The sequence below is a fragment of the Tyto alba genome, unplaced genomic scaffold, assembly GCF_018691265.1.
Source record: "Tyto alba isolate M040663 unplaced genomic scaffold, T.alba_DEE_v4.0 Super-Scaffold_100000168, whole genome shotgun sequence".
Classification (NCBI taxonomy): Eukaryota; Metazoa; Chordata; class Aves; order Strigiformes; family Tytonidae; genus Tyto; species Tyto alba.
In genome coordinates, this window is record NW_024881271.1 from 50001 (window position 1) to 57500 (window position 7500).

The following is a 7500-nucleotide window of genomic DNA, read 5'->3' on the forward strand; positions in this document are numbered from 1 at the left end:
CCTCCCGTTACTGGTGCACTGGGTAGACCTGTTCGCCCCTGCCCCGGGTGCAATGGGTAGACTTGTCCTCCCGTAAGCGCTGCATTGGGTAGACCTGTTCGCCCCTGCCACGGGTGCAATGGGTAGACCTGTTCGTCCCTGCCCCGAGTGCACGGGGTAGACCTGTCCTCCCGTAAGCGGTGCACTGGGTAGACTTGTCCTCCCGTTACTGGTGAAATGGGTAGACCTGTTCGCCCCTGCCCCGAGTGCAATGGGTAGACTTGTCCTCCCGTAAGCGCTGCATTGGGTAGACCTGTTCGCCCCTGCCACGGGTGACCTGGGTAGACCTGTTCGTCCGTGCCCCGAGTGCACGGGGTAGACTTGTCCTCCCGTAAGCGCTGCACTGGGTAGACTTGTCCTCCCGTTACTGGTGCACTGGGTAGACCTGTTCGCCCCTGCCTCGAGTGCAATGGGTAGACTTGTCCTCCCGTAAGCGCTGCACTGGGTAGACTTGTCCTCCCGTTACTGGTGCACTGGGTAGACCTGTTCGCCCCTGCCCCGAGTGCAATGGGTAGACTTGTCCTCCCGTAAGCGCTGCACTGGGTAGACCTGTTCGCCCCTGCCACGGGTGCACTGGGTAGACCTGTTCGTCCCTGCCCCGAGTGCACGGTGTAGACTTGTCCTCCCGTAAGCGGTGCACTGGGTAGACTTGTCCTCCCGTTACTGGTGAAATGGGTAGACCTGTTCGCCCCTGCCCCGAGTGCAATGGGTAGACTTGTCCTCCCGTAAGCGCTGCATTGGGTAGACCTGTTCGCCCCTGCCACGGGTGACCTGGGTAGACCTGTTCGTCCGTGCCCCGAGTGCACGGGGTAGACTTGTCCTCCCGTAAGCGCTGCACTGGGTAGACTTGTCCTCCCGTTACTGGTGCACTGGGTAGACCTGTTCGCCCCTGCCCCGAGTGCAATGGGTAGACTTGTCCTCCCGTAAGCGCTGCACTGGGTAGACCTGTTCGCCCCTGCCACGGGTGCACTGGGTAGACCTGTTCGTCCCTGCCCCGAGTGCACGGTGTAGACTTGTCCTCCCGTAAGCGGTGCACCGGGTAGACCTGTTCGTCCCTGCCCCGAGTGCACGGGGTAGACTTGTCCTCCCGTAAGCGGTGCACTGGGTAGACCTGTTCGCCCCTGCCACGGGTGCACTGGGTAGACTTGTCCTCCCGTAAGCGGTGCACTGGGTAGACCTGTTCGTCCCTGCCCCGAGTGCACGGGGCAGACCTGTTCGTCCCTGCCACGGGTGCAATGGGTAGACTTGTCCTCCCGTAAGCGGTGCACTCGGTAGACCTGTTCGTCCCTGCCACGGGTGCAATGGGTAGACTTGTCCTCCCGTAACCGGTGCACTGGGTAGACCTGTCCTCCCGTAACGGATGCAATGGGTAGACCTGATCGTCCCTGCCCCGGGTGCACGGGGTAGACTTGTCCTCCCGTAAGCGGTGCACTGGGTAGACCTGTTCGTCCCTGCCCCGAGTGCACGGGGTAGACTTGTCCTCCCGTAAGCGGTGCACTGGGTAGACCTGTTCGTCCATGCCCCGAGTGCACGGGGTAGACTTGTCCTCCCGTAAGCGGTGCACTGGGTAGACCTGTTCGTCCCTGTCCCGGTTGCAAGGGATAGACTTGTCCTCCCGTTCCCCTTGCGCTAGGGGTAGTCTTTTTCTCCCCTACCCCGTGCGCCAGGGGTAGACTTGTCCCTGCCCCAGGCCCGAAAGCGCACCGCCGCTCGCTGCCCCAAGGAGGCGAGCGTGCCCGGGCCTGCAAGTAAGGCCGTGCGTGCCTGCCTCCCACGTCAGCCCTCTGGTGGCCTCCCTGGTGGACGCCACCTCCCGGATGGCCCGCTCCTGCCGGGCCGCTCCCCAAACACGGCCTTGGCGCCAGACCGCCCGCCCCGACCGCTCCCGCACGCAGGCGCACGTGCCCGGGCCTGCACGCCGGTCCGTGCACGCTTGCCTCACACGACAGGCCTCTGGTGGTCTCCCTGGTCGACGCCACCTCCAGGATGGCCCGCTCCTGCCGGGCCGCTCCCCAAACACGGCCCTGGCGCCAAACCGCCCGCCCCGACCGCTCCCGCACGCAGGCGCACGTGCCCGGGCCTGCACGCCGGTCCGTGCACGCTTGCCACCCACAGCAGGCCTCTGGTGTTCTCCCTGGTCGACGCCACCTCCAGGATGGCCCGCTCCTGCCGGGCCGCTCCCCAAACACGGCCCTGGCGCCAAACCGCCCGCCCCGACCGCTCCCGCACGCAGGCGCACGTGCCCGGGCCTGCACGCCGGTCCGTGCACGCTTGCCTCACATGGCAGGCCCCGGGTGGTCTCCCTGGTCGACGCCACCTCCAGGATGGCCCGCTCCTGCCGGGCCGCTCCCCAAACACGGCCCTGGCGCCAGACCGCCTGCCCCGACCGTTCCCGCACGCAGGCGCACGTGCCTGGGTCTGCACACCGGTCCGTGCACGCTTGCCTCACATGGCAGGCCCCGGGTGGTCTCCCTGGTCGACGCCACCTCCAGGATGGCCCGCTCCTGCTTATTGTCTTGCACTAAAAACACACTTAATATCTCGTGGGGGGGTGGTGCTGGTGGTGGGGAGATGACACCCCCAACCTCGAACCCTGCCCAGACGTGAGAAACAGGTATGCTTATAATTCGGGGGGGTGGTAAAAAATAGAAGAAAGGAAAAAAAAAAAAAAAAAGCAAAACAGAACAAAAAAAAAAACCCAAAACAACAAAAAAAAAATCCCCCCCCGCCAAATACCTCCAAACCCCCCCCCCCCCAAATAACAAACCCAAACCAAAAGAAACAGATCATTTCGTGTGCCCGTCCCCCCCCACCCCCCCCCCCCCGCACCTTCCGTGCACCACCACCCTCACTCACCCCGTAGATCATGGAGCAGCAGCTAGGTCTATCCGTCTCCGGGGCGAGCGGAGGCCGCCAGGTCTACCCGCCTCTGGGGCCGTCCAGGGCCTGCAGGTCTACCCGCCTCCGGGGCGTGCAGCAGCCGCCAGGAGTCTCCGGTGGGGCGGCCGTCCGTGGCCGTCACGTCGACCCGGCTTCCTGGAACAGGGTAGACGTGTTGTCCGCAGCACTTCCGACGAGCTGTCGAAGGGGTCGCTGTTTCGCGCTGCCTCCAGTTACCTCATCGTAAAAGTGGGCGTCGCTGGCGCGCCTCGCCGGTAGGGCGCCACGCTGCGCTTTCCCTATCCGTACGCTGGGACGCTCCAGCCCGTATATAGGGGAGAGCGGTGAGCCGGCTCCGGGGCATGGGCGGTGAGCGGGCACGGACGGCATACGGCTCGGCCAGAGAAGTGGGGCGCTGGGCGGCCGTTCTCGTGGTGGTTCCCCTGGAGGTTCGGCACGGACGCCTCACGTTGCTTCCAGGATCGAGGCAGCCCAGAGCGAGCCGGGAGCTATGAAGCCAAGGGAGCTGCAGGAGAGCTCCGGGCTGGCGAGATGGCTCTAGCCGGGAGCCGAGGGTCAGGGCGGGATCGACCGGCGGCGGTCGCCGGCCCTCGAACGCTGGAAGACCGGAGGGAGTCGAGCCACCGTTGGCTTGCCCCACGGCCCCCGAGGGCCCCGTGAAGGCACAAGCGGGCTCGCTAGCATGTAGTCGGAGCGGCGGTAGCCCGTGAGTTCCAAGGTGCCCGCCGGTTCCTCGGGGGCCCTGTGAGAAGGGGATGGACGATGGTGCGGTGGTGCTGCCGCCCCGTCCTGCTAGCCCTCCGGGCGGCCCCGGCTCCGCATCCGCCGACCGGCCGGGCGTCCCGGGGCGCGTCGGAGCGGCTGCGCGGCGTGCCGGCTCTGCCGGCGTGAAGCCGTTGGAGCAGCTCTCCGGGGACGCGGCCCCGCTCGCTCGCTCGCCCGCGGAGCCCGGCGTCTGCCGCCCAATCCGCCGGGCCCCGGCTCCGGGGACGCCGGGGCCCCGGCTCCGCATCCGCCGACCGGCCGGGCGTCCCGGGGCGCGTCGGAGCGGCTGCGCGGCGTGCCGGCTCTGCCGGCGTGAAGCCGTTGGAGCAGCTCTCCGGGGACGCGGCCCCGCTCGCTCGCTCGCCCGCGGAGCCCGGCGTCTGCCGCCCAATCCGCCGGGCCCCGGCTGCGGGGACGCCGGGGCCCCGGCTCCGCATCCGCCGACCGGCCGGGCGTCCCGGGGCGCGTCGGAGCGGCTGCGCGGCGTGCCGGCTCTGCCGGCGTGAAGCCGTTGGAGCAGCTCTCCGGGGACGCGGCCCCGCTCGCTCGCTCGCCCGCGGAGCCCGGCGTCTGCCGCCCAATCCGCCGGGCCCCGGCTCCGCATCCGCCGACCGGCCGGGCGTCCCGGGGCGCGTCGGAGCGGCTGCGCGGCGTGCCGGCTCTGCCGGCGTGAAGCCGTTGGAGCAGCTCTCCGGGGACGCGGCCCCGCTCGCTCGCTCGCCCGCGGAGCCCGGCGTCTGCCGCCCAATCCGCCGGGCCCCGGCTCCGCATCCGCCGACCGGCCGGGCGTCCCGGGGCGCGTCGGAGCGGCTGCGCGGCGTGCCGGCTCTGCCGGCGTGAAGCCGTTGGAGCAGCTCTCCGGGGACGCGGCCCCGCTCGCTCGCTCGCCCGCGGAGCCCGGCGTCTGCCGCCCAATCCGCCGGGCCCCGGCTCCGCATCCGCCGACCGGCCGGGCGTCCCGGGGCGCGTCGGAGCGGCTGCGCGGCGTGCCGGCTCTGCCGGCGTGAAGCCGTTGGAGCAGCTCTCCGGGGACGCGGCCCCGCTCGCTCGCTCGCCCGCGGAGCCCGGCGTCTGCCGCCCAATCCGCCGGGCCCCGGCTCCGGGGACGCCGGGCCCTGGCTCCGCATCCGCCGACCGGCCGGGCGTCCCGGGGCGCGTCGGAGCGGCTGCGCGGCGTGCCGGCTCTGCCGGCGTGAAGCCGTTGGAGCAGCTCTCCGTGGACGCGGCCCCGCTCGCTCGCTCTCCCGCGGAGCCCGGCGTCTGCCGCCCAATCCGCCGGGTTGGTGGCCAAGCGTTACCGAGTAGACCTTTTGTCTGCGGTACGTACACGCCGATAGCATCGTTGACGTCTGTTACATAGAGCGAGCACCTGTGCCGTGGTCGGCTGCCCGTTCTGCCCACCTCCGTTGCTGTGGTCGGCCGCCAGGCCTACGCGCTTCCGCGTCCGTCGCTGGCCGCCAGGTCTACCCACCTCCGTGGCGGTGGTCGGTCGCCAGATCTACCCCGTTCCGCGACCGGGGTTGGCTGCCAGGTGTACACGCTTCCGCGGCGATGGTCGACCTCCGGGTCTACCCGCTTCCGCGGCCGTCGGTGGCCGCCAGGTCTACCCACCTCCGGGGCGGTGGTCGGCCGCCAGGTCTACCCGTTTCCGTGTCACGCTGCCGTTGTCGGTAGGCCGGCTGCGCGCCCTGTCGCTTCCGTCGCGTCCGGCGTGAAGAGCGGACAGGTCTACCCAGCTTCTTTGGACTTTGCTCCTGCGTGACACGGTAGCTGTGTTGTCCGCAGCACTGCCGCGGAGCTGTCGAAGGGGTCGCTGTTTTGCGCTGCCTCCAGTTACCTCATCGTAAAGGTCGGCGTCGCTGGCGCGCCTCCCCGGTAATGCGCCGCACTGCTTTTTTACTGCCTATACGCCGGGACGTTCGATTCCGTATAGTAGGGGCAAGCGGCGAGGCCCCAAAAGGGCAATCGTGTTTCACGCTCAAAGAGGTCATGTGGGCCGCCCGGTGAAGTGGGGCGCTGGGCGGCCTTTCTCGCGGTGGTTCCCTCGGCGGTTCGGCACGGCCATCTCCCGGTGCTTTCCACAATCAAGTCAGCCCGGAAACTTATGCGTGCTCTAGAACGGAAGGATCTGCAGGCATGCTCCGGGGGCCGTTGCCGGCTGGTTGGAACTCTCCAGCCAGGTGTCGAGGGGAAGAGCAAACGGTGACAAAAGACCGGCGGTGGTCGCCGGCACTCGAACGCTGTGAGAGCTGGAGGGTGGACGAGCCGATGGTGGCTTCCCCTCAGCGGGATCCCGATGACGGCAAGGGAGAGTGCCGGCAGGCAGTCGGGGGCAGCGGTGCCCTGCGAGGTCCCAGGCTGCCGGCACCGCTCGAGGGCCCCGCGACGGGGGCGGACGGCGGTGGGAGCGCCCACCTCGTCGCCCCCTTTTCTCCGGCCTTAAGCCGGAGCCCGTGGAAGCGGGCATTGGGCGGCTGCCGGTCGCGGTGACCGGCGGCCGTAGCAGGCGGCCGTGGGGCGGGTCTCAAGCCTGCCGCGGCAGCCCCGCGAGGGGCCCGATGACGGCAAGGGAGAGTGCCGGCAGGCAGTCGGGGGCAGCGGTGCCCTGCGAGGTCCCAGGCTGCCGGCACCGCTCGAGGGCCCCGCGACGGGGGCGGACGGCGGTGGGAGCGCCCACCTCGTCGCCCCCTTTTCTCCGGCCTTAAGCCGGAGCCCGTGGAAGCGGGCATTGGGCGGCTGCCGGTCGCGGTGACCGGCGGCCGTAGCAGGCGGCCGTGGGGCGGGTCTCAAGCCTGCCGCGGCAGCCCCGCGAGGGGCCCGATGACGGCAAGGGAGAGTGCCGGCAGGCAGTCGGGGGCAGCGGTGCCCTGCGAGGTCCCAGGCTGCCGGCACCGCTCGAGGGCCCCGCGACGGGGGCGGACGGCGGTGGGAGCGCCCACCTCGTCGCCCCCTTTTCTCCGGCCTTAAGCCGGAGCCCGTGGAAGCGGGCATTGGGCGGCTGCCGGTCGCGGTGACCGGCGGCCGTAGCAGGCGGCCGTGGGGCGGGTCTCAAGCCTGCCGCGGCAGCCCCGCGAGGGGCCCGATGACGGCAAGGGAGAGTGCCGGCAGGCAGTCGGGGGCAGTGGTGCCCTGCGAGGTCCCAGGCTGCCGGCACCGCTCGAGGGCCCCGCGACGGGGGCGGACGGCGGTGGGAGCGCCCACCTCGTCGCCCCCTTTTCTCCGGCCTTAAGCCGGAGCCCGTGGAAGCGGGCATTGGGCGGCTGCCGGTCGCGGTGACCGGCGGCCGTAGCAGGCGGCCGTGGGGCGGGTCTCAAGCCTGCCGCGGCTTGCCACCTAGGGCCCGATGATGGCGCGGAGAGGCGGCGGCGCCTCCATCCGCTTTTTTTCCGAGTCTGTGCCATACGCGGGAGGCCTGTGGTGTCCGGCCTGCCCCAGCGTCCGTGGCTGCCGGAGGGCTCTGTTAAAAGGTCTGCGCAGCAGGGGCGAGGTGGCGGCACCTCGTCCTTCCCTCTTCGGCCCTAAGCTGGAGAGCCCCAGAGGTGGGGGTAGAGCTCGGTGGCTGGCCGCGGTGGCTGGCTGCTGGATGCAGGTGGCCGGGGACTGTGAAGCCTTCAGCGGCTTTCTCCGGCCGCCGAGAGCCCGGTGATGGTGTGAGACGAGGCGGCGGCGCCTCCGTCCCGTTTTTTTCCCAGCAAAGGGCACACGCGGGAGGTCTGTGGTGTCTGGCCTGCCCTGGCGTCCCTGGTCGCCGGAGGGCTCCATGGAAAAGTCTGCGCAGTAGGGGTGAGGTGGCGG